The sequence below is a fragment of the Bison bison genome, unplaced genomic scaffold (genome assembly GCF_000754665.1).
Source record: "Bison bison bison isolate TAMUID 2011002044 unplaced genomic scaffold, Bison_UMD1.0 scf7180017864305, whole genome shotgun sequence".
Taxonomy (NCBI): domain Eukaryota; kingdom Metazoa; phylum Chordata; class Mammalia; order Artiodactyla; family Bovidae; genus Bison; species Bison bison.
In genome coordinates this window covers 1,883,546-1,904,820 of record NW_011494877.1, presented here as the reverse complement: position 1 = coordinate 1,904,820, position 21,275 = coordinate 1,883,546, and the positions used below count along the sequence as shown (strand labels likewise).

At 39.1% G+C, this 21,275-nt stretch overlaps 1 long non-coding RNA gene across 3 annotated transcripts; it reads right to left on the bottom strand.

Moving 5' to 3' along the window:
* Positions 1 to 694: 694 nt before the first annotated feature.
* LOC104997308 lies at positions 695 to 21,221 on the bottom strand. 3 transcript variants are annotated; one of them, XR_826315.1, is made up of 3 exons: positions 21,137 to 21,221; positions 19,768 to 19,857; positions 695 to 814 (listed from the first exon to the last, which is right to left on the bottom strand). It is a non-coding gene; the product is annotated as an uncharacterized LOC104997308 (long non-coding RNA). The 3 variants fall into 3 exon arrangements; XR_826314.1 differs by lacking the exon at positions 695 to 814 and adding an exon at positions 9,591 to 9,677; XR_826316.1 differs by lacking the exon at positions 695 to 814 and adding an exon at positions 9,591 to 9,677 and having other exon boundaries at positions 21,111 to 21,177.
* Between the last annotated feature and the right edge of the window lie 54 nt (positions 21,222 to 21,275).

The following is a 21,275-nucleotide window of genomic DNA, read 5'->3' as shown; positions in this document are numbered from 1 at the left end:
GCCCTCAGGCAGCAAGGAAGACCCAACACAGCCTAAATAAATAAGTTTTAAAATGATGTGGCATATATATACACACACACAGAGTTCAGTTCAGTCACTCAGTCCTGTCCAACTCTATGCACTGCAGCACATCAAGCTTCCCTGTCCATCACCAACTCCCGGAGCTTGCAAACTCATGTACATCAAGTCAGTGATGTCACCCAACCATCTCATCCTCTGTTGTCACCTTCTCCTCCTACCCTCAATCTTTCCCAGCATTAGGGTCTTTTCCAATGAGTCAATTCTTTGCATCAGGTGGCCAAAATATTGACGCTTCAGCATCAGTCCTTCCAATGAAGATTCAGGACTGATTTCCTTTAGGACTGACTGGTTTGACCTCCTTGCAGTCCAAGGGACTCTCAAGAGTCTTCTCCAACATCACTGTTGAAAAGCATCAATTCTTTGGTGCTCAGCTTTCTATATGATCTATCTCTCACATCCATACATGACTACACAGTGAACTATTACTCAGTTGTGAGAAAGAAGGAAATCATTTTATCCGTGAGAATGTGGGTAGACTTTTGAGGACATTGTGCTAAGTGAAATCTATCAGACAGAAAAAGACAAATACTGTATTGTTCTCACTTATCTCTGTGTTGGGAAGATCCTCTGGAGAAGGAAATGGCTATCCACTCCAGTATTCTTGCCTGGGAAATCCCATGGACAGAGGAGCCTTGCAGGCTACAGTCCACACAGTCACAAAGAGTTAGATGTGACTGTATTTTCCAACACCATCTGCTCCCTCTATGTCTCATGTATCACTTATATGTGGAATCTTAAAAAAAAAAAAAAGAGAAACACGGAGAAGCTGAGTAAAGAAAAGATGTTACCAGGGCCTGAGGGTGGGGAAAATAGAGACAGGTTAGTAAAAGTATACAAATTTTTAGCTATAAGATTAATAAAGTCTGAGGATCAAACGTAAAACATGGTGACTATAGCTGGTAACTGGTTTAAAAAAAAAAACTTCAAGTAAATTTTAAAATTAATTGGTTTTATTTAATATAAGGCAATTCATGAATTGGATAGGATCCCATCTAGCAACTAATGGGCTTCCCAGGTGGTGCAGTGGTAAAGAATCTGCCTGCCAAGCAGGAGTCACGAGAGACGCAGGCTTGATCCCTGGATTGGGAAGGTGCCCTAGAGAAGGAAATGGCAACCCATTACAGTATTCTTGCCTGGAAAATCTGGCAGCCTACAGTCCACAGGGTCTCAAAGTGTCAGATATGACTGAACACCAGCACTGACCTGGCTCTGGCTGCCTCTTGAACATCATCTCTCCCCAGTGGGGTGGGGTTATTCTGAAGGATACAGTGCAAGAAAAGAAGAAAAAAAAAGAAGCCATCTAGCAACTAAAAGAGTGTTTTGAGGAGTTGTATGAAATGGAGGGTTACAAGGCAGCAGGCAGCCTTGGAAGGTTATAGGCAGCAGGAGAGTGGGGCAAGAAGGTATTAGCAAAAGAACAGAAAACATTGTTTCAGTCCAGGCTACCTTTTTGGGTGGGTGGGGAAGGAAACAGCAGGAGTCTTTATCCTGTAATTTCAGACCAACTGTTTTAAAGGTCACATTTCTGTGAATGCTGAAACTGCAATTACAGACATACCTCAGAGATATTGTGTGCTCAGTTCCAGACCACCACAATAAAGCAAATACTGCAATAAAGTGAGTCACATGAAACTTTTGCTTATCCAGTGTACATAAAAGTTAGGTTTACACTATACCATAGTCTATTAAGGGCTTCCCTAGTGGGTCAGATGGTAAAGAATCTGCCTGCAATGAGGGAGACCTGGGTTCGATCCCAGAGCTGGGAAGATCCCCTGGAGGAGGGCATGGCAACCCATTCCAGTATTCTTACCTGGAGAATCCCTATGAACAGAGGAGCCTGGTGGCTACAGTCTACGGAGTCACAAAGAGTCAGACACAACTGAGCGACTAAGCACATAGTCTGTTAAGCGTGCAATAACATTATGTCTAAAAAAAAATGTATCTGTGTTATTCATTCAATCATGTCCAACTCTTTGCAACCCTATGGACTATAGCCCACCAGGCTCCTCTGTCCACGGAATTCTTCAGGCAAGAATACTGGAGTGGGTAGCCATTCCCTTTTCCAGGGAATCTTCCTTACCCAGGGATCAAACCTGGGTCTTCTGTATTGCAGGCAGATTCGTCACCATCTGAGCCACTGGGGACACGAGGTTTCCACAAACCAATTGTCAAAATCAAAGCACAATAACATAAAGTACAACAAAATGAGGTATGCCTGTTTCAAATTAAAGAAAAACATTCAATGTAAAAGTTGTGAGTTGACTTTTATTCAGGGACTTTACAGAGAACTATTGCCCAGGAGATAGCCTCTCAGTAATTCTGTGGGGACTACTCCAAAGACATAGGGGAGGAGCCATTATATATATGATTTGGGGGGCCTGGGAAATAAATACATGTTGACAAACATATTTTGGGTAAAAGATGACTGCTAATTACAAAGAACAGATATCTCAAGTTAATAATTTTGATGCTTTTCTGTGTATGGGAAGTTTCAAGAACTGAGGGTCATTAAAATTCTTCCTTAAATATGGATCTTAGTTATCTATAGGCCCAAAGCAGAAAATGTTTTATGCTGTTTCCCTCACCCCATTCCGGCCCCTTCAAAGAGTGTACAGATGGCGGGCAACGTCATTGAGTTGCAACTTAACCCTTTCATAAATGGGGTGATGAGCCACAATCTTTGTTCTCTTTGTTTATACTTAAAAGTCTTGGATTGCTGCCTTGGGGAAAAATGACTCCATTTTGGGCCTTTTTAACTTGATGCTGTATTGCATAATCAAAATTTGCTTTGAAAGTAGAATTTAAATGTTCTCAACACACACATGCACACAAAAAAATATGTGAGGTGATGGATATGTTAACTATCTAGATGAAGGGAATCATTCAAAATGTGCATATATATCAAATCACTACAATGTACACTTTAAATATCTTATGATTTCATTTGTCAATGATACCTCAATAAAGGTGAAAGTCTTTTGAAAAGTAAAATATCTTTCAAAAATGACCCTCTGGGGACACAGCAGCAAACTTGGGCAGGTATTCCTTTTCCAGACTATATGTAAAAATGCCATAGTAGAAAGAAGGATGTTGATAGGTTCCAGAACTTTACATAATTGCTCTAAGAAAAGCCTAGGGGAGAAAAAAATGTGTTATCAGTTCTTGAATAGGAAGAAATGACAATCTGAATATGTAAGAGGGCCAGTATCATGAAAGTAGATATTTCTAGGTAAGAATTGTGATTTTTTTCTTTCCTTCTCACATTGTTTACCCAAAATGGTTCCCTAAAAGTTGATTTGAATAAGTTTATCACATAATGCCAAATTCCTTTCAATGCTGTTGTACAATTTTGCATTACCATCAGCAATATATGACAGTATTTGATAATTCACAGCCATGCTAACAGAGTGTGTTGTCAAATTCTTCGATTTCTGATGGATGAGATTTGAGAAATGGTGTTCAATATTGTTTTAAACTTTCTCTTATTGTGAGTAAGTGTGATTATCCTTTCATTTGTTTAAAAGATATTGTCTTTATGAACCGTGTATTGTGATTTTTTTCCATTTTCGTCATGGTTTGGCTCTCGTTTTCTGTTTTTTATTTACATCAACCCTTTGTCTGTGGCACAACTGCAATTATTGTCTTTTAGTTTTCATTTGTCTTTTGCTATGTCTGTAGCACTTTTTGCCATGCAAAAAAAATTTTTTTTAAATCCTTAAGTACTTAAATGTATCAGTCTTTTAACTATCATTTCTTCTGATTTGGCTTAATAGTTAAGAACAGATTTCTCTTCTCTAGTTCAAAAGAAATTCATCTCAGTTTCTTCTGGTATTTGTATGTTTTCATGTTTTTTGATTTTAGATCTCAAACCTATTTTGCTAATAATGCTTTCAAGTCTTTTATAGTCTTATTGATTTTCTATCTACTTGTAGCAAACTATAATTGTAGACTTATCTATTTTTCTTTTCTAGACTGTCAGCTTTTATTTCATGTATTTTGAAGCTCTGACAAGTGCATATACATTGAAGACTGTTATGTCTTTATGTTGAAATGATCTTTCTGTTATTATGAAATGTCTTCTTTACCCCTGGTAATATACTTGCCCTAAAGTTTACTTTGTCTCATATTAATACAGTTCACCTTTCTTAAGAGTAATGTTTGCATATTTCTTAACATGAATTTAAGAATATATTATAGTCTTCCATATATAAATTTGTGTTAATATATTTCATTGGTTTTTTTTTTTTTAAGCCAGTATGAAAATCTCTGCCTTTCCATTTTGATGTTTAGACCATTTATATTTAGTGTAACTTTCCATATGGTAAGGTTTAAATCTAACATTTTACTATTTTGTATTTTTCTGATGTGTTCATTCTCTCCTTTTTTTTGTCTTTTCCTTTTTCTTTAATCAATTTTAAAATTCTATTTAATTTTCATTCTGGCTTATTAGCTGTATTTTTGTATTAGTAATGGTTGATCTGGAGTTTACAACTGCATCTTTAACTTATACTCTATCTTCAAATACTATTGTGGTGGTGGTGGTTTAGTAGCTAAGTTGTGTCCAACTCTTGTGACCCCATGGACTGTAGCCCACCAGGCTCCTCTGTCCATGGGATTGTCCAGGCAAGAATACTGGAGTGGATTGCCATTTCCTTCTCCAGGGGATCTTCCCGACCCAGGAATCAAACCCGGGTCTCCTGCATTGCAGGCAGATTCTTTACCAACTGAACTATGAGGGAAGCCCCAACACTATTATACTATATGATAAAATGTTAAAATCATACAAGAGTATACTTACATTTCTCCCATACATCCTTTGTTGCTATTCTTGTCATACATTTCACTTTTATACAAGTTATTAACTTCAGGTTACTATTGTTGTTCAGTTGCTAAGTCACGTACCATTGTTTGTGACCCCATGGACTACAGCACACCAGGCCTTCCTGTCCCTCACTATCACCCAGACTTTGCCCAAGTTCATGTCCACTGAGTCAGTGATGCTATCCAACCATCTCATCCTCTGTCACTCTCTTCTTTTGCCTTCAGTCTTTCTCAGCATCAAGGTCTTTTCCAATGAGTCGGCTCTTTGCATAATGTGGCCAAAGTATTGGAGTTTCAGCATCAGTCCTTTTAATGAATATTCAGGGTTGATTTTCTTTAGGATTGAATGGTTTGCTCTCCTTAACTTCCAAGGGACTCTCAAGAGTCTTCTCCAGCACTACAGTTTGAAAGCATCAATTCTTTGGTGTTCAGCCTTCTTTATGGTCCAACTCTCATATTTATACATGACTACTGAAAAGACCATAGCTTTCACTATGCAGACCTCTGTCAGGAAAGCGATATCTCTGCTTTTTAATAAACTGTCTAGGTGTATCACACCTTTCCTTCCAAGAAGCAGTTCAGTTCAGTTGCTTATTTGTGTCCAACTCTTTGTGACCCTATAGACTTCAGTATGCCAGGCTTCTCTGTCCATCATCAACTCCCAGAGTTTACTCAAACTCATGGCCACTGAGTCGGTGATGCGATCCAACCACCTCATCCTCTGTCATTGCCTTCTCCTTCCACCTTCAATCCTTCCCAGCATCAGGGTCTTTTCAAATGAGTCAGGTCTTCGCATCAGGTGACCAAAGTACTACAGTTTCAGCTTCAGCATCAGTCCTTTCATTGAATATTCAGAACTGATTTCCTTTAGGATGGAGGATTGGATCTCCTTGCACTCCAAGGGACTCTCAAGAGTCTCCTATAATACCACAGTTCAAAAGCATCAATTCTTCAGCACTCAGCTTTCTTTATAGTCCAACTCTCACATCCATATACTGGAAAAACTATAGCTTTGACTAGATGGACTTTTTTTGGCAAAGTAATGTCTCTGCTTTTTAATATGCTGCCTGGGCTGGTCATAACTTTTCTTCCAAGGAGTAAGCGTCTTTTAATTTCATGGCTGTAATCACCATCTGCAGTGATTTTGGAGCCCCCAAAATGAAGTCTGTCCCTATTTCCATTGTTTCCCCATCTATTTGCCATGAAATGATGGGACCAGATGCCATGATCTTAGTTTTATGAATGTTGAGTTTTAAGCCAACTTTTTAACTCTCCTTTTTCACTTTCATCAAGAGGCTTTTTAGTTCCTCTTCACTTATGATGCCATAAGGGTGGTGTCATCTGCATACCTGAGGTTATTGATATTTCTGCCGGCAGTCTTGATTCCAGCTTGTGCTTCATCCAGCCTGGCATTTCTCATGATGTACTCTGCATATAAGTTAAATAAGCAGGGTGACAATATACAGCCTTGACATACTCCTTTTCCTATTTGGAACCAGTCTGTTGTTCCTTGTCCAGTTCTAACTGTTGCTTCCTGACCTGTATACAGGTTTCTCGGGTGGCAGTTCAGGTAGTCTGGTATTCCCATCTCTTGAAGAATTTTCCAGGTTGTTGTGATCCACACAGTCAAAGGCTTTTGCATAGTCAATAAAGCAAAAGTAGATGTTTTTCTGGAACTCTATTGCTTTTTTGATGATCCAGCAGATGTTGGCAATTTGATCTTCTGCGTCTTCTAAATCTAGCTTGAACATCTGAAAGTTCACAGTTCACGTACTGTTGAAGCCTGGCTTGGAGAATTTGGAGCATTACTTTACTAGCACGTGAGATGAGTGCAATTATGCACTAGTTTGAGCATTCTTTGACATTGCCTTTCTTTGGGATTGGAATGAAAACTGACCTTTTCCAGTCCTGTGGCCACTGCTGAGTTTTCCAAATTTGCTGGGCATATTCTGTGCAGCACTTTCACAGCACCATCTTTTAGGATTTTAAATAGCCCAACTGGAATTCCATCACATCCACTAGCTTTTTTGTAGTGGAGCAAGTACCTTCTAATTTCATGGCTGCAGTCACCATCTGCAGTGATTTTGGAGCCCAAGAAGAGAAAATCTCTCACTGCTTTATTTATGAAAATCAGTATATTTACTGGGTTTATTATTTCTGGCACCTTCATTCTTTTGTATAAATCCAGCTTTTAATCTTGTATCATTCTCTTTCAGCCTGGAGTAATACTTCTTTTACTGTAGTAAAATATGTTAGTGACCATTTATCTCAGATTTGTCTGAAAATATCTTTATTTTACCTTAATTTTGAAGAATATTTTTGTTACAGGAAGAATCAGTTATTTTCAGCATATTAAAAATATTCTATGATCTGACTTGCTTAGGTTCTAATGAGAAAGTTGCTGTCATTTTATTTTTGTTTCTTTGTGTATAATGTGTATTTTTGTTCCTCTTATTGCTTTTCAATTTTCTCTTTTATCAGTGCTTTTCACCAATGCAACTGTAATGTGCCTTGATGTGCCTTTTTCTTTAACTTATCCTATTTGGCATCAATTGAGATACTTGGATCTAGGGAGGTAGTTAAAAACGTATAAAACAGTGTTATATCTGAATTGCAAGAAGCTAGGAAAGACTGAATATGCTAAACAGAGACATGGAAGATATAGAAAAAAGATCAAAAATCAAACTCATAGGAATGAAACACACAGTATAAAAGAGACAGTACATTAGGTATTATAGAAGACTGATTAGTGAATTTAAAGCACTAGAAAACATCCCAAATGAAACACAGGGAAGAGATGAAATCTACCACAAACTACTTTAAGTTTCTGAGAACTAAAAGGTGAACTTATTGAATAAAAATAAGATGAGCTACAATGTGATGAAAGATGTGAGAAAGATTCTACAAAGGGAATGGAATAAGGGTGTAGCAAATGAGATTAAAAAGACTGCAAAGAGCATACAAGACCAAGCTGAGTTTATAAAACAAGATTTTTATGGATGTATTTTCCCATCAGCCACACTAGAAACACCAAAATAATTTTTGCCATTTCTCCTTTCTCTATTCCCTAAGCCATGCTAAGTTAGTCCCATGAATAACCTTCCTGGTTTCTAGTAGTCATCATTCTTTTCACTGACACCCTAGTTCTGGCTTTTTTGTTTGTCTAGATGTCAGTATGGTCTTCAAATTAATCTGCCTTCCATTCTGAATTGTGTTGCCAAATTCTTTTTCCTAAGGCACCAGTTTGATCATATCACTTTTTTTTTTTTTTTGCTCTAAAATCTTCAAAGGATCTGCTGTCTTCTGAATAAAAATTTGAACTATGTTTCACCTGCAATTCAAAGTCCTACTTATTTCTCTAGCTTTTTATAAGTCTTATGGTATGCCTGTACTAAATTATCTGGAAATAATTCTAACAAACCTTCATTTTATTGCCTCTTACTTTGTCATTAATGAAAACAGTTACTGAGAATATTCAATGTAGTATTTTTGAAAAAATATATTTATTTATTTACTAATGGCTGTGCCAGGTCTCAGCTGCAGCACACTGGATCTTCGATCTTGTTGCAGCATGCAGGATCTTTTAGTTGTAGCATTTGAACTCTTAGTTGCAACATGTGGGATATAGTTCCCTGACCAGGGATTGAATCTGGGCCCCCTGTGTTGGGAGCATGGAGTCTTAGCTACTGGACCACCAGTGAAGTCCCTACAATGTGACATTAATCTAAATGCCAGGGATAAAGTCACTTTCTTTCAACCTAGTTTCATGGAAATCTGATCAACTTCATACAAATCCATATAATGAAGTTTCTGAACTTTCAAAGTTGAAGATCAGACCTAAATAAAAGTAAAATCACTATGGTACATTCATTTAGGAAGTTTTATGTGAAACAGCCAACTGGCCTCTCTGTTGAAAACATTATGGAATGAATTATTTGCATGAGACTCAAGAGAGAACCCTGAGACACAAAAATGTATGAGAATCATATTGAAATGAATGAAAAGGTTTTAATTTGTCCCGTACAGAACAATTTCCCTCTGTCTGGGAAAGGATGAATGACCTATACCACAAGAATGGAAAGTTAAAATTTCCCTGTGCTTTGGTGGAATGCTTTTGTGTGTAGAATATGTATTTCATCTCTGTGACAAATATTTTTGTGTATCTACTAATATGCCCTATACTAAATGCACAGGTCAATGAGATCCTAAAAATGGCCTGGACTCAGAGAAATGAAGCTATGAACATTAATAGCATTGTTTATGGTATTTATGTTTCTCCGTGAATAAAACCCATGACTTTTTGGTAGCAAAGTGAATTACTAAGGTGGTTATGAGTCTAAGTGCGAGTGAATTATTGGCCAATAGTCTATTATAGGGATACTGAGTGAGCGTGACAATGTGTATTCATAAAGGGAAAAGTCACCTCATATTTTAAAGTCTTCTATTAAGATGGCCCAGAGTCACAGATCAGAAAAGGAATGTGGATTAGTTTAGGTATTCAAGCATTTTCAAAGGCCTCTTCTAATTCTTAGGATTATAGAAGTTTATTGTCAAAACTGAATTTTTTGTATTTTCCTCTCTTAAAAGGCTACCCAGACACTCTGTCACACTTGTCAAAATAAAGGTTAAAATTCTGAGACGGGACTTCCCTTGGGGTTCAGTGGTTAAGAACCCAGTTGCCAAATTGAGCCATGGTCTGGGAAGATCCCACATGCCATGGGGCAAGTAAGCTGGTGCACCACAAGTACTGAGGCAGTGTGCCCGGAGCCCAAGTTCTGTATGAAGAGAAAGAAAGTGAAAGTGAAGTCGTGTCCGACGCTTTGCGACCCCATGGACTGTAGCCTACCAGGCTCCCCCCTCCATGGGATTCTCCAGGCAACAGTACTGGAGTGGGTTGCCATTTCCTTCTCCAGGGGATATTCCTGACCCAGGGATCGAACCCGGGTCTCCCACATTCCAGACAGACACTTTAACCTCTGAGCCACCAGGGAAGCCCTGGTGATCAAGAGAAGCCACTGTGATAAGAAGCCCACACACCCTAGTGCAACTGTGTCATGCCCCCTCACCTCAACTAGAGAAAGCCTGCATGCAGCAAAAAGGACTCAGTGCAGCCAAAATAAATAAATAAATAAAAATAAAAACATTCAGAGATATTTACCATGAAATCAACGAAAGAAACTTAAGCTTTTGGGATCCTCACTTGCACTGGTTCCTTTTAAATAAGGAAGTATTCACTTTTGAAGAAGTGAATACTACTGTAATTCTATATTTTTCCTTTTAAAAGACCCCAAGAATTGTAAAAGCTTTAGAGCTCTCCACCCCCCGCCCTTCTCTCTCTCTCTCTCTCTCTATATATATATATATATATATAGGGCTTCCCTTGTGTCTCAACTGGTAAAGATTCTAACCACAATGTGGGAGATCTGGGTTTAATCCCTGACTTGGGAAGATACCTTGGAGAACGGAAAGGCTACCTACTCCAGTATTCTGGCCTGGAGAGTTCCATGGACTGTATAATCCATGGGGTCACAAAGAGTCAGAGACTACTGAGTGACTTTCACTTCCCTAGGTCTCAGTATACCTAGAAATGTCTCTGGTATAAACCTCAGAATTCTTAGAACTTTAGAATTCTTGTTCACCTCATTTTATTTAATTCTAAGAATTAATATTTCATCCTTCAAAACTCTCTTGGATTTTTCTTCTCTTGTCAGTTTCTGCTGATTACTATGCAATTTAGTTCAGGGCATCTTCACTTGAAAAATTGTATCATGATGATAGCCTCATAGTTGGTTTTACTGACTGCAACTCTCCTCCAAATAAATCTATCCTTTGTAAAGTTGGCAGACTAATCTTCTTAAAAAGAAACAGAGATTATTTTGCAAAATTCCCATCCAAACTCAAGATATTTTGGTGTCTTTCCACTATCACGGCTCTTTTACACTTGAGATATTTAAATGCTCAGGCAAAAGTGTGGCAGTCAATCAGAGGGTACTTGAAGCCACATAAGAAATGTGAAATTTTTCTAGAGTGTCATTTTTACTTGATAGCAAGTAGTTTAAAAGATTACTCCCCCCTCCTGTTCTTCAACAATATCAAGCAGATATAGTTAAATGCAAAAAAGAAAAATACTTTTAAGCTCAGATGCACAATTAGATTTACTATTATTCTTGGCTTCTGACACATTCTCACCAATTGTTCATTCAAGGCTAGAACCTTCATTCATTCTGTCAACTACAAGTTGGCACTTACCAAGAGCATCACCAATGCCTGAACAACAAGGCATTTGCCATCTGCCTCTACTGAGATTGAACCCCACTGCTATAGCTGTTGACCTTCAACAACCCCTGAGGGAATTCAGGGTGGAGTGAGGCGCTCTGTGCTCCAGGAAATCTGGTGGGACAGGTCTTTAGATAGTTGGATGTTTTTAGGAACAGATTTTATTATCTCAGTCCTTGCATCTCCTCCCTTCATGGTGACATCAGACCCTCAAGACTAACAAAAAACCTTTTGTAAATTGAAGGCTTCATGGTATTGAACTCCCCTTTCACCAAAACCTTATATATTGACTTTCCCCCACTGCCACTTTGGAACAGTCTCTCAGAGCTATCTGAGATACTGCCTCCTGGGCTACAGTCCTCTTTTTGCCCCAAATAAAACTTAACTCATAACTCTCAAGTTGCGCATCTTTTTTTTAGTCAACAATTCTTTCATTTAAAATAATACAACAGGACTTTCTTGGTGGTCCAGTGATTAGGAATCCACCTACCAATGCAGGGGCATGGGTTTAATCCCTGGTCTGGGAAATTTCCACTTGCTGAGAGGCAACTAAGCCTCTGTAGCACAACTAGTGAAGTCTGTGTGCCATAGAACCTGTGCTCCACAACAGGTGAGAAGCCACCACACTGAGAAGCCCACTCACTGCAGCTAGGCAGTAGCCCCTACTCAAGGCAATGAGAATGCCCATGCACAGCAATGAAGATCCAGTGTAGCCAAAAATTAATTACTTAAAAAAATACCCATGAAATTACCAACATGAAAACTAGAACATGAATTTACATTTACATTCACCTCTTTGACCTTCCATTGCATCATCCAGTCGCTCAGTCGTGTCCGACTCTTTGCGACCCCATGGACTGTAGCCTACCAGGCTCCTCCGTCCATGGAATTTTCCAGGCAAGAGTACTGGAGTGGGTTGCCATTTCCTTCTCCAGGGGATCTTCCCGACTCAGGGATCGAACCCAGGTCTCCCACACTGCAGGCAGACACTTTACCATCTGAGCCACCAGGGAAGCCCCCCTATTCAAGGTACCACTATCTAAATCATCATTCTCCAAGATGGCAGAGTAGAAGGACATGCACTTATCTCCTCCTGTGAGAGCACCAAAATCACAATTAGCTGTTGAACATTCAACAGAAGGACTGTGGAACAACAAAAAAAAAAGATGTGATGTGAAAGTCGCTCAGTCATGTCCAACTCTTTGTGACCCCATGGACTATACAGTCCACGGAATTCTCCACACAAGAATACTGGAGTGGGTAGCTGTTCCCTTCTCCAGGGGCTCCTTCCAACCCAGGAATTGAACCAGGGTCTCCTGCATTGCAGGGGATTCTTTACCAACTGAGCTACAAGGGAATCCCCATTGGAATCCACCAAAAAAAAAAAAGAAACCCCATGTCCAAAAAGACAAAGAAGAAGCTGCAGTGAGATGGTAGGAGGGGTACAACTGCGATGAAATCAAGTCTCATACCTGCAAGGTGGGTGACCCACAAACTGGAGAACAATAATACCAAAGAAGTTCTCCCACTGTTGTGAAGGTTCTGAACCCGACAGCAGGCTTTCCAGCCTGGGGATCCAACAAAGGGACTGGGAATCCCCACAGAATCCCCACCTTCAAGGCCATCAGTATTTGACTATAGGACTTCCACAGGACTGGGAAAAACAGAGACTCCATTCTTGAAGGGCACAAACAAAATCTTGCACACACCAAGACCCAGAAGAAAGGACCAGTTACCCCCAGGAGACTGAACTAAAATTATCTGCTAGTGTTGAACCATCTCCTGTGGAGGCGGGATGAGCAGGGGCCACCACAGGGATGCAGGGACTGGCAGCACCTGTCTGGGAATATCCCAGTTGGAGGTTCCTCTGGGAGGTTGCCATTAATCCTACCTTAGATCCCTGGGCTGGGTTGCCTCAGGCCAAACAACTACCAGGGAGGGAGTATGACCCCACCCATCAAGCAGGTAATTGGATTAAAGCTTAACTGAGCAAGGCCCTGCCCACCAGAGCAAGATCCAGTTTTTCCCACCATCAGTCCCTCCCATCAGGAAGCTTACACAAGCCTCTTAGCTTCCTCCATCAGAGGGCAGACAGAAGAAGCAAGAAGAACCACAGTCCCACAAAAATCACATTATAGAAAGTTAATGAGTATGGAAGAGCAGAAAGTTATGCCCCAGATGAAGGAACAAGATAAAACCCCAGAAAAAACAATTAAAAAAAAACCAACTTAAACAACTAAAAAACAACTAAATTCAGGATCTCAGGAAAATAGAGATGAATAATACACTAGAAGGAATAAACAGAATTACTGAGGCAGAAGAATGGATAAATGACCTCGAGGACAGGATGGTGGAAATCACTGCTGCAGAGCAGAATATAGAGAAAAGAACACCCTGAGAGACCTCTGAGACAACATTAAGTGCACCAACGTTCACATTATAGGGGTCCCAGAACGTGAAGAGAGAGAGAAAGGACTTGAGAAAATATTTGAGGAGATAATAGATGAAAATTTCCATAACATGGGAAAGGAAATAGTCGACCAAGTTGCGGAAGCACAGTGGAAATACCTAAAGAGGAACACATCAAGACAGATAGTAATCAAACTGACAAAAAGACAAAGATAAAATATTAACAGCAACAAGGGAAAAGTGACAAATAACATACCAGGAAACTCCCACCAGGCTATCAGCTCATTTCTCAACACAAACTCTTTAAGCCAGAAGGGAATGGCATGATACATTTAAACCAATTAAAAGGAAGAATATACAACCAAGACTACTATACCCAGTAAGACTCTCCTTCAGATTTGAAAGCTTTTCAGACAAGCAAAAGTTAAGAGAATTTAGCACCAAAAAACCAGCTTTACAACAAATGATAAAGGAAATTCTCTAGGTAGGAAACACAAAAGAAGGGAAAGACCTACAGAAAATAAACCCAAAACAGTTAAGAAAATGGTAATAGGATCATACATATAGATAATTACCTTAAATGTAAATGGATTAAATGCACCAACCAAAAGAGTCTGGCTGGGCAGATATAGAATGTATATTAGATATGTGTGTGTGCATGCTAAGTCACTTCAGTCATGTTCAACTCTTTGCAACCCTACAGACTGTAGCCCACCAGGCTCCTCTGTCCATGAGATTTTCCAGGCAAGAATACTGGAGTGGATTGCCATGCTCTCCTCCAGGGGATCATCCTAATTCAGGGATCGAACCCACTTCCCTTATGTCTCTTACACTGGCAGGCGGGTTCTTCGCCACTAGCACCACCTGGGAAGCCCCAGTAGTTATATGTGCATGTATGCAATTCCACTTACCACATCACTTGCTTGACCCCCAAACTGTATTACATACACTGTTTTATACTGTTAGGTTAATTGTAATGATCTTTTATTTTTTGTCTACTGATTGTGAAAACTGATAAATATTTTTTACTATTGTGATTATGTAACTATTACTCACTTAATACCATTGTAGCATGACTGGTCAACAGAAAAATAACAGAACTCTATATCACCAAAACTACTATTTAATAGAAAAACCTGTAATCACTTTTTAAAATCCTGATGCATATCCTAGTTATCTTGGAATTTTTTGAAAAATACAAACACCCAGGTATTGTTGTACTTTCTCCAGAGCTCCAGGTATCTTTCTAATGAGCATCCATGTTTAAAAACAACTGTACTATATGATGATCTTTTACTTTATCTAGTTTGCTTCACTTTTTCTATTTCATATTCAGTGCTCCCATTTCAATTAGTTTTTTTCAAATTTCTCCATCTCCTTTTTTTTTGGATGTCCTTTCTCAAGCCTTTATCAAGCATGGTAGCTTGATATATATTTATATATATATTTATATATATATATGTATATTTTGTATATATATTTTTTTTGTATATATATTTTCAGTTCAGTTCAGTCACTCAGTCGTGTCTGACTCTTTGCGAACCAGTGGACTGCAGCACATACATATAATATGTATAATATATATATATTTTAGAGAACTTATGAAATTTTGCCTATTTGAAACATTTATGACATTTTGATTCCACTTATTTGACTTAGCATGAAAAGAATGCTAGATTTCTAATTTAAAAAATATGCAACAAGCAATAAAGGTTTACAGTATAGCACAGGGAACTCTAGTCAATATATTGTAATAACCTATAATGGAAAATAATCTCAAAAATATATGTGTATATGTATAACCTTGCTGTGCATCTGAAACACTGTAGGTCAACTATACTTATAAAAAAAGTATATATTAAAAACAATCATTTTCCTGCTTTTCTTTTTATTATCACCTATATATACATGTATATATATATGAATATATATATACACACATATATATTCCTAAATAGTGTTGGGTGGGGAACTTCGAAGTTATTAACAATACAAAGTCTACTTCATGCTGTATATAATTCTTACATTCTGTTCACTCAATATCGTATTGCTAGGATTAATTAAGGCATGCTTGTGTGCATGTTCAGTTGCTTCAGTTGTGTCTGACCCTTTGCAACCCTATGAACTGTAGCCCATCAGCCTCCTCTGTCCATGGGATTCTTCAGGCAAGAATATTGGAGTGGGTTGCCATGCCCTCCTCCAGAGGATCTTTCTGACCCAGGAATCAAACCCGCACCTCCTGCACTGCAGATTTTTTACCTACTGAGCCAACTGGAAAGCCCATTATTAAGGACTGTAACTGTAGTACTGTAAAATCTAGAGTATATATCCTAATTTATCTATCCTCTATTTGTATATGGGCATTGGGGTTGTTTTTAGATTTTGATATTAAAGAGAATGCTCATATGAATAATCTTATATATATCCTGGCACTTGTTCAAGTTTCTTTTGGGTATACACCTAGGAGCAAAATGGTAGGTCATGGGGTACGCAAATGTTTATCTCCACAGGGTAATGACAAACTTTTGGAGGGGATGGTACCAATTTACACTCCCACAAGGATCAAAAGACTCTGCTGATCCATATCCTCTAGATATGGTCCAATTAACAAAGTCTTTTAAAATTTATGGTACCATATGCACAATATCAAGCCTACCTTTTTAACTGTGTCTTAGGGTACAGTTCCCCCTTCATGGATAACAGCTTTGACATGTTGAAGAGGCTTGCGTAACTCAATGAAGCTATTAGCCATGCCATGCAGGGCCACCCTAGACAAATGGGTTATAGTGAAGAGTTCTGACAAATCATGGTCTACTGCAGGAGGATATGGCAACCCACTCCAATATTCTTGCCATGAGAACCCCACTGACAGTATGAAAAGGCAAAAAGATATGACAGTGGAGCAATTACTAATAGCTCCAGAAAGAATGAAGTGGCTAAAAAAAAAACAAAAGCCAAAAACCATGAAGCAGATACACTGAGTTGTGGATGTGTCTCAAGTACATACAACATTCAGTTGTGGATGTGTCCAGTGGTGAAAGTAAATTCCAATGCTATAAAGAACAATACTGCATAGGAACCTACAATGTTAGGTCCATGAATCAAGGTAAATTGGAATGGTCAAGCAGATGATAAGACTGAGCACTGACATCTTAGGAATCAGTAAAGTAAAATGGATGGGAATGGGTAAATTTAATTCAGATGATCATTATGTATACTACTATGGGTAAGAATCCCTTAGAAGGAATGGAGTAACCCTCTTAGTCAACAAGAGTCCAATTCATTCATATTGCTATACAACAATCAGCCACCACATCCATCTTCAGAACTTTTCATCTTCCCAAACTGAAATTCTGTGCCTATTAAACAATAACTCTTCTCCTCTCCTCTTCCCAGTCCTGATCATCCACCATTCTACTTTCTGTGTCTTTGGACTGGCAACTCTAAGCACCTCATACTGGAATCACACAGTATTTATCCTTTTGTGACTGGCTTATTTCACTCAGCATAATGTCTTCCAGGCTCATCTATGTTACAGTATGTATTAGAATGTTCTTTTTAAGACTTAATAATTATATATATATGTATATATATATAAGGGAAGTGTAAGTATATATGTAAGTATAAGGGAAGAAGAGAAAACTGGAGTTTGGGTGAAAGAACTGCATAGATTCAGTTTGGAATATCCACATGAAAATGCCTAGTTGGCAGTTAGATACTAGGTCTGAGAATTAGAAAAAAAATTTCCGCTACCAGTGGATAGATGGTAACTGCTATTGAAGAAAGCAAGGTCACCAGGAAAATGAATAGAATGAGAAAAAGCTAGTCCAAGGATTATGTGCTAGGTGGTTTAATAAGAACCAATATTAGTAATAGTTAACACTTATTATGAACTTTCTAGGAGCCAGGTACCATTTTAAATACTTTACTCACATAATTAAAAAAAAAACCCTTTGGACTAAGGTGCTATTATTATTATATCATTTAAGGAAACCAAGGGACAGTGCAGTGAAATAATTTGCCTAAAAGTGCACATCTACTTGAGTGGTGAAGCTAAGACTTGAAGACAGGTAGCCTGACTCCAGAACTTTGCCCCTAGCCTTATATAAACCTCATAGTAATTCTGCAAAGTAGATATTTTTACCTCCATTTCACATATTAAAAAAAAAAAAGAGGCTCAGAGAAATTAAATTCACTTCCTAGAATAATACAGGTTGCATGAGGTAGGGTTACAATTTAAACCTAAAGACCATATTCTTTCATACCTCAGTTAAGAGAAGTGATTTAATTTCTCTCATAATCTTTTACAATGCTGAGCCTAGTAGTAAATATAATTATTACTAATAATAATGTAAGAACACTGAAGTTTAGCTCCCACTTACCTTTCATAGAAAGTTACTTGAGGTTGTACCACAACTTAAAAAAAAAAAGTATAAACTAAGGCAGAAGATGTTGGTTCAGGAAATAGTGACTCCTATCCTAGAGAAGAGTGAGAGGAAGTCCCAGGACATAAGCCTTGTAATAATCATAGAAATTAAGAGCAGTACAGTGACTTTTTGGAGTGGTCTTCAGGGACAAAACTTTGAAACCTAAAAATCAGTACAACTAAGTGCTTAAAGACATGATAAATGAATCTGGTAGCATGCAATAAAGATGTCATTGAATTGCCTCTAGCACTGTTCTTCAGCAAAAGGGTCACATCATTGCCCTAGAGAGGGCTTTCCAGGTGGCACTGGTGGTAAAGAATCCACCTGCCAATGCAGTAGACATAAAAGACAAGAGTTCGATCCCCTGGTCAGGAAGATACCCTGGAGAAGGGAATGGCAACCACTTCAGTATTCTTGCCTGGAGAATTCCATGGACAGAGGAGTCTGTCAGGCTCCTATGCATCCATTGGGTAGCAAAGAGCTGGACATGACTCAGCAACTAGCATACACAGAGAAGGAAATGTTATCCCAACAGTAGACAGTTTTGTAGTAAATATTAACTGAGGAATAAATTAAAGGCTTTTTATTACATTTTAACACCTCTGGATGAAATGCATCTTACAATCATGGTTTTCTTAGTTATTTTCTTTCTTAGTAGTACATAAAATAGCATGTTGGACTTGATCAAATGTGTGTGCCACAGTTTTATATGTTTTATAATATACTTTAATCTTCATAATGGTTTCATGTAGTTGATGCTATTACTATTTTACAGGTAAGGAAACTGAGGCTCAAAGATGTTAATATGTTCAAGGACTGCTGTCAATTAAGTGGAAAAGCAAGTACTACAAACCAGGTATGGGGAATTCCCTGGCGGTTCAGTGATTAGGATTCAGTGCTTTAACTGCCTGGCCCCAGGTTCGATCAGCAAGTCTTGTGGCATGATGGCAAAAAAAGAAAAAAAAAAGACAGAAAGGAAATCAAGAGAGAAAATCAAGTCTAACTTCAAAGGTCATGCTCTATTGTACCTCAACATTTACCATGGGTGATACAAAGCTGAATAAAAACCATCCAAGTTGAACAGTTCAAATGAGATGAAGCTTTTCCAGCTCCTCCAGAAAGAGCCAATCTTGCCCTCATCTGTGCTTGTAACATTTTATGAACATCTCTGTGAATGTAAAATGTCACTTGCCATATCAGCAAACACATGATGCTGCAGCCATCAAGCCATCAGCCACTATTGAGCCCAGAGGGAGCTCAGGAAAGAGACAAACAGGCTGCCCACCACCAAGCTGTCAGCCACTGCAATGGTGCACCCTGAGGGGATTCAGGAAGGAGTTAGGAAAAAAAAAAAACCACAACAACTGGACCTAGATCGTTAAGGTGCATATTGAAAGAAAAACTTCAATAAGCCCAGACTCTTGCATCTTCCCATATATGGCTAAATTCATTAACTTGAGATGTCTGGTTTTTCTTTAATTAGCAGTGATCAATTAACTTCCAACCTGGTTTTTGTTGTAAAAACTCCTCCTGGCTCCTCCCATACCCCTTTGGATCAGTCCCTCAGAGCTCCTTGGCTGCCTTCAGGGCGTAAGGCCTCAGAAAGACCTCTGAACAAAAATGTTAACTCCCAACTTTGAGGTTGTAAGGTGGTTTTTGTTGTTTTTTTTTTTTTTTTCAATCAACACCTCTCTTACATCTTATTATAACATGTAACTTCCAAGGAGGTCAGAAATAGTATCTTGATAATTACCGTTTCCAATCACTGTAGTGTCTACCAGTGATCCTCACACATGTAGAAGCTCAATGTCGTTAAAAGGAAACAGGATGTCTGCCACTAAGTCTAAAGAGGAGACAAGAAATGCGTATATAAGAAATAAAGGCCAAATACAGTTGTTACAGGGAAATTATAAATAAAGTGCATTGGTGTTTAGGAGAAAAGAACAAAGAATAGAAAGTACAAGTTAAGGGGAGATAGTTCAGCCAGATTCCCGATTTTCATACACACTCACACAGACATAATCAGTCTGGAAAAGCTGAAAAGGCTTAAACTAAGCTGCTAAGACAACTTCTTTCTTCAACCGTTTTTCCTGTATTTCAGGTGGATTCTTTACTTTCTGAGCCACCAGGGGAGCCCTTTAATGAGTTACCAGCATTTATAGATTAGAACATTTAAAATTTCACATAACTCAGGATTTGGGGATTTTCTTGAAAAATGGGAAGATAATGGAAACTGGGTGCTCATTCTCCAAGGTAAATTGGTTACATGCATCAATGGTTCCTTTCAGATCAAGTTCCTGCTCCCTTACTCATCGTAGTACCTCCCACCATTTTCTTAAGCCCACCCTGTGTAATGGTGTTTATTTGAGAGTACGTTATCAGTTCAGTCGCTCAGTCGAGTCCAACTCTTTGCGACCCCATGAACCGCAGCACGCCAGGCCTCCCTGTCCATCACCAAGTCCCGGAGTCCACCCAAACCCATGTCCATTGAGTCGGTGATGCCATCCAACCATCTCATCCTCCGTCGTCCCCTTCTCCTCCTGCCCTCAGTCTTTCCCAGTATCAGGGTCTTTTCAAATGAGTCAGCTTTTCGCATCAGGTGGCCAAAGTATTGGAGTTTCATGAGTGTATGAATGACCACCTCCTAAGACATGCCACTCACTGCTCTACTACACACCAGGTATTTTCAAGGACTGCGTCTTTGCCTTTCTTCAAAACACTGACTCCTCTTAGCCACTGCTTCAATTCCTTTTATTAGCTCCTTCTGACCACCTGCTGAACCAGGTCACCGCAGCATTTTGATCACACTTCTGTAAAAGTTCTAATCACATCGTATGCACAAGTTTCTCTCCTTTGCTAGGATGGGAGTGCCTGAAAGCCAGCGGCCCGGGGCTCATTGATGTTCGCGCTTCCAGCCCCAAATCCGTGACCTGGAACCTAAACAGAGTTTAAGTACGTGTGTTTGGAAGCCAATTTCCCCACTTTAGGCAAACCGAAACTAAACTATCTACTCGGCTCTAAATGTGGGACTGAGACAGAAACACGGACGAGCAGACGAGTCAAAAACCGCACACTCGGGGCGAAAGGAAAGAGCACCTCAGCACCGCACTAGCAGACGTTACCAGACAAAGCCCCGCCGCTACAGTAGTCTCAAGCACACCAGGTCCAACTCTCGCGAGGTTGGGCCTGAAAGCCAGCTCATCCGCCCCAGAAACTTGGAGCGCGGTTTCCGCAGGATTCTCGCGGCAACAGGGCACGCCA